Source organism: Octodon degus, unplaced genomic scaffold (assembly GCF_000260255.1).
Source record: "Octodon degus isolate 3935 unplaced genomic scaffold, OctDeg1.0 scaffold00041, whole genome shotgun sequence".
Classification (NCBI taxonomy): domain Eukaryota; kingdom Metazoa; phylum Chordata; class Mammalia; order Rodentia; family Octodontidae; genus Octodon; species Octodon degus.
Genome location: NW_004524617.1, coordinates 4,771,418 through 4,778,113, shown reverse-complemented (window position 1 = coordinate 4,778,113; position 6,696 = coordinate 4,771,418).

Here is a 6,696-nt window from a genome sequence, read left to right as displayed (position 1 = left end):
TCTGTGTATTCAAAGTGGTTAGGATAGATATATAGTTACATTCTCTTAATGAATAGAGGGATTTGTTCTAATGGTGTTTGTAAATAGGATATCAAGTCCGCATCTTGTACAGAAATTAACCACTAGGAAGAATGTATGCAGTGTGTTAATTATTAAAACTGTCCTACCAATTTGATTTGAAACTGTTTAATTGCTATTTGTTTATCAATAAAATTATGGGGAAAAAAGATTAGGTTACTGAATGTGAATGGAGATATTTCTTTTTCTTTTTTTTTCTTTTTCTGCATCTTCTATTGTGTCCATTGACCTTTGGATCTTTTTTCTTTTTTGCCAGTACCATGCTGTTTTTGGCACAATAAATTTGCAGTATAATTTCAAGTTGGAGATTGTGATGCCTCCTGCCTTTCCTTGGTTGCCCAGAATTGCTTTTGCTTTCTAGGTCTCTTCTGGCTCCAGATAAATTTTAAGATTTTTTTCCTTTAGTTCTGTGAGATATGCTGTTAGTATTTTGATTGAGATTGTTTTAAATCTGTATAGCAGCTACGATGTATGGGCATTTTCACTGTTATTTCTACCTTTCCAATATAAGGGATAACTTTCCATTTTCTGTTAGTTCTCTTCCATCTCTTTTTTCAGAGTACTGCTTTCAACATAAAAAAAGATAGAAATGTTGCTTGAATTATTTTGCCTTACTTCTTTATTTACACTGACAAAAAAGTAGCTCCAATTTAGTACAATCAGATCTGACTTAATAAATACCTATTCTTTTACACATTTAGTTATATGGTTGGTTATTTAAAATTCTGGGTGCTATTAACCATTAGAAAGAAATAATAAAGGACTGTTAGGTTCCCAGTCTATCCCTCACAACTTACTTAGCTCACAATGCTTTTTAATATCAAAATACATTTTATCTCAGTACATAGTTGAGATTTATGATATTTATTTATTTTATGCAATGAGAGCAAGATAAACTAAAGGTCATTTTACATAGGTCATGGCAGTAAAATCCAGCAGTAAATGTACCATATACATATTATAACTCAAAAGACACACAAATAAATTCCAAAAGTTACCTGGATATACATTAAAGCATTTCCAACTAACCCAAAATGTACATACCTAATCATAAGTTTAAACTATTTGTATAAATTAAACTTAACTATTTTATATGGCAGTAGTTATGGCAAAATTCTGTCTTCTGCTCATTTTAGCAGCATATATATATATGAAATTCTATCTCAGAAAAATTAAGTTAAAATGAATTAACAATTTAAAAGCCACATAAAAATAATGTGACTATGCAACACTTCCAACATTCTCTAATCCTTCTTACTATCAAAAGAGAGAACCAGAATTTGTAAAATTTATCATAATACATTAATAGTTATCCTTGAATACAAACATGTCCTTATTGCTTACTCTCAGATGTAGTATGAGTTATTCCCTTCTTTATTGCTTAGCAGTTTTCTATGATCAAAAAGCAAACTGATTTTCTACTGAATTGTTTTATTCGTTTTACACAAATGGGATATAAGCAATTAAACCTGAGACTAAATTTGATACCCTAGGTTAAACTTTTTAAACATTAATATATTTTATCAATTAATGTCAATGGATATAGTTCTATAGTGTTTTATAGATTATCCCGTGATGGAAAGCTAAATTTATTTTTGTTATTGAATGTTTGCAATTTTGAATAATGCTTCGTTGGGGGAATTGATACATACGTGTAATATATCTTATTTATGTTCAATCCTTTAAGCCATCATTCTTTTCCTCTCCAAGATTCTAGTTTCTAGTTTCCTGTCATCTCTCATGTGTTTTATTCATTTATTTATTTATATTTGAGGTTTGTGAAGTCAGATGAAATGTGATAATTATAGATAGTAATTATAACTAAGATTTAATTTTTGAAACATCAAAGGTATCCATAGGGTCCCTGGGGCATGCTGAGACAGCGATTGAGACTGGGCATGGTGGTGCACTCCTGTAATCCCAGCTCTTGGGAGGCTGTAGGCAGATCACTATGAGTCCAGTCTAGCAGTGAGACCCTGAACACCCAGTAGGCCCTTCTTTAAAATACAGAAAAAAATAATAGTTATTATATACATAATGCTTGTGAACTCATAAGAATACATTTATAACTCACATTCGATTCTCAATATTGTTGAAACTTAGAGACTACCATTATGCCAATTCTACGGGTGAAAAAAGAGACATTGAAAAGTTAATTAATTCAAAAATGATCACACAAATAGGAGACAGTAGAGTTTGGATATAAATACAAACGTCTGCATCTGCAATCTTTGTGTTTAGTATTACATTTGTCTTACTCTACAGTATGAGATAAATATGCTCCATGAACAAAACAAAGAAAAACCAACTCTCAGGGATTTAAACACTGATATATTTTAACCTGTATTTCAGTTCTTTGCTGCTGATAATAAAGCAATACTATAGACTGGCTGGTTTGTAAAAGTAAGAGCTGTATTTTGGCTTATGTTTGTGATGAACACTCCAGCGGCTGCATGTAGTGATAGCTTCCTTGCTGGCAGCACAGGCACGGGATGGCCGCAGACCTGGAGGCAAAAGTTTCTGTGTGTGTCCACTAGCTTCCTCTCTCTTTCATTATGTAACCACCTGAATGCAGCCATGGAGCTCTCGTCTTGGTAAATTTTTTTCTAATAACACTCATCTACAACATGCCCACTGCTAAGTACTACCTCTGCTTAAGTATGCAGCCTCTTACAAACCACACAAAAGGGATTAAGCACTGACATGACTTTCCAAGGGATAAATTCATCAAACACAACATGCCAACATGACAGAGGTAAGCAGAAGCTCAATCTTCAAATTGTCTGCATTTTATTATAAAAGAAGCAATTAAATTATTCTTTGAATTTTATTTTATTTTCTCATTTTATGAATTATACAATATCTATAATTGAAATGTTTCATGGCTTTTCATTTTTTTAATTTAAAATACATTTCAGAATATATACATGTTATAGTAAATGAACAAGGGAATAGAAATCTAAAATATAAATTTCTTTTTCTTTCTTTCTTTTATTTTCCAGAACCAGGGATTGAACTCAGGCTCTTGTGCTTGCCAGAGAAGTGCTTATTCCACTGAGCCATCTCCCCGTCCCCTATGTCTCTGTAGACTGCTTTATTTTATTTTTTGGTGGAACTGGGGGTTGAACTCAGGCCCTTATGCTTGCCAAGCAAGTGCTTATTCAACTGAGCTTATTCAACTGAGCTAGCTCCCCAACCCCTCGAATACATTTTTTTTCTTTGACGGAACTGAAGATTGAGCTCAGGCCCTTGCACTTGCCAGGCAAGTGCTTATTCTACTGAGCTATCTCCCTGGCTCGATATGAATTTCTTATAGCCATTGTTAGACTTTACTGCATGTATTAGCCCACTTCTGCTACCTAGCGAACACTACAAAACTCAGAATCTTAATACCGAAGCTTTTGTTGTCACTGTCTATAAAATGGCTCTGCTTCACAAGGTAGGTTGACTCAAATCACTAAACTACTTAGAACTTTTTGTTTCTAATTGTATTGGCAGAAGTTCAAGTAGAACTCTATGTCCAATTACATTGCCAACCTTTGCTTAAGTAAGAATTGGTCAAAGCCAAGGCTCAGCACTGAGCCCCAAGATAATGAATGGGGCAGTACAATCTGCTAGTGGTATGGCTTTCACGTAAACAGAGGTGCAGGGAAGCGTGAAGAACTTGAGTTATTAATTCCATCTATCACAGTGTATTTTATTTACTGAAATTTCAATCTATCTATGTGCTGATGTATTTGTTAGTATAGGTTCGTCTTTTATACATGTTATCTAAATATTCCTAATGTTACCACCTTAGCCCAATAAACTGAACATTATCTATAGTTACATGTACATTACAATGATCATCATCTCTCCTGACCAAGCAGGATTCATGGCACTTTGTGTGTCTCCTAATTATTGTTTCCAAAGGCATGGTCTCCATACCTCCACAGATATGTCCATAAGTAGCAGGCTCCTACCTGGCATGATTTTCCTGAGGCTTTGCCTTTGTTCATGTTTGGCGAGCACAAGCATCCTGATAAGTGAAACATATGGGTATTTCTTATTACCTTTACTGAAGTTTATAGAAGTTGACTTGCCTGAAAACTGTTAGGGATAATTTCCAAAAGTTCTTTATACATGTTGACTGTATAACTTCATCCTTTCACCAGTGATACATATACTATTTATAAATATTTTATACTTTACGTGAAAGAAAATGTATTTGTTTCACCTTTTTGCATGTTGGCCCATTTAGTAATACTTCTTCTGAAAGGGGAAGGCACTAGGAGATAGAGAGGTTTAGGGAGAGGGGAGATACAAGGAATGACTGAAAGGAATTAAGATGTGTTACGTACAAGCAGCTACTCCACACAAGGATGTAAACACAATACATTGCAAACATGTATGAAGGAAATGAAGGGTTCAAAGGATGTGTGGGAAGAGAAGAGAAGAAAGAATAAAGGAATTCATATATGTTACACATGTGTACAGATTTCCTGCAAGGATTGTAAACATCATGTATTATATACATGTTATAACAAAAACATGTAAAACAAAAGAAAAAAGAAATGAATAAATAAAAGAAAAAATCCAAATATTTATAAATTTTGTTGTTGATATAAAACTCCTTTCTTAATTCATTCATTCATGCACAGTAAATTTTCCATATCTTGGAACATTACTGCTTCATGGATAATGTGAGCAATTGTAAGATACAGAATGGGAGCAAGAGGGAGGCCCTAACAATCTTCCAGCCTCCTATAATTCCAGGCTAAAGAACCTGAATTAGAATTTGTCTGCTGACTCTTTGTTAATGCTAGAAATATCTTGATAAGTAGGGCTTAAAAATGACTGTACACTTTTTGTTGAAATACACTGCCATAAAATTTGTTAAACAAACAATTTCTATACCACCATCAGCAAAGAGAAATTTAATGTTAGGGACACTAATCATCTTAAATATTTTACTAAGCACATTATAAAGAAGTAACACATGATAAGAAATCTTCTCATATATTTTATTTATGAGAACTTTCAGATGCCTAACATTTTTGTATACTGTATTGAAATACAAAATATATTTTATACCTGCAGTATACTTCACCTCCCTTTTTATCCATAGAATTACTGAAGGAACTAACACCGCTCTTTCTCTTGTCCAGTTTTCCCATCCTTGCAGCTCACACTCCCTCTCATAGCTTATCGATTCTCCTGGCCAGCCACAAAAGTCATCATTTAAAACTGTCCCACGGGACCAAGGAGATAGTTCAGTAGAATAAGTGTTTGCCTGACAAGTGCACGGTCCTGAGTTCAATCCCCAGTACTGCAAAAAAATTAAAAAATAAAAAAAAACTGTCTCGCATCTGTGAATAACTTTACCCACTATTGTAGTCCTAAGCTCTGTGGAGAAAGTCCACTGTTTCCAGGAAGAGGTCCCCATCTCCAGGAGACAGCAAGATGATTCACAGCTCTGCTACCTGGAAAGTACACACTTCACTTTTAGTGTAGTCAAGACCTGCATTCTTCCAGAATCCGTAAGTAATATGACTGGTTGATACAAGGGACCCAGTAATGTTTTCCCTGACAAGAAGAAAGGAAAATTCCAAGGGAGGATGTATCTTGTTTGCTTCAGATCCCTTCACATAAGTTATATTCCAAATCTGATTTTCCCACAACTTCAACTGGTAATAATTATGCACATGTCTCCCAAACTCACTCATAGTTTTTTGTGAGCTTCCCAATTATTCTGTGCTCTGTCTGCTTCTGGGTTCTTCTTTCTTTGATGCTGATTCTACAACAAGAAACCTAAAGGTTTTCTATGCCAGCTCTCTGGGCTCCTTCACTCTACATCTCTTAAATGGACCGTGAAACCTGATATTGCCCCCTTTCCCCCAGATGCTCCTCACTAACTGAAGAAGTCCTGTCTGGAACACATCCCTGATTTTCAGAAACACTCTTCAGTTAGTAAGGACTAGTTTATGCACTGTGCACATGTGCCCTGGGAAAGGGCTGCCATACTTTTCTCCATTATCACTAAAATTGCTCACCCAAGAAGGAACTGCAATGCCGCAAATCACAAAGTGTTTTACTTCAGGGAATATACACTCGACTGCTCTCTCTATCTCCCCTCCTACATACTGACTTAATTTTTGTTTATTCTGTACCAAGGTGAAATCATGACCTTCATTAATTCTTTTTAACATCTCAGAGAACAAGAAGAGTATTTTCATCCTAGTGTCAGAGAACCATTCATAGAGGTGATACTCAAATAAGGATTCTAAAAATGCAGTTACTGAGCAAGGAATACAATGAATTATTATTTAATGTTTTATTTTATTTTTTTCTGTATTTTAGGGAAGGGTCTACAGGGTTTTCAGGGTCTCGCTACTAGAACGGACTCATAGTGATTCTCCTGTTTCTAGCCTCCCAAGAGCTGGGATTACAGGTATGTGCCGCCATGCCCACTCTCCATCACTATCACAGTGTGTCCTAGGGGCAGGGCTAGCACAGAAGACCCAGAGATCGAAACTCCGGCCCCTGTGCCTGCTTGCAGGCACCTGAATATATCTGCATTTTTCAAACATTGAAGGTTACCAGGTGTATATGTCTTTGAATGAGAAAGAGAAAGACAGA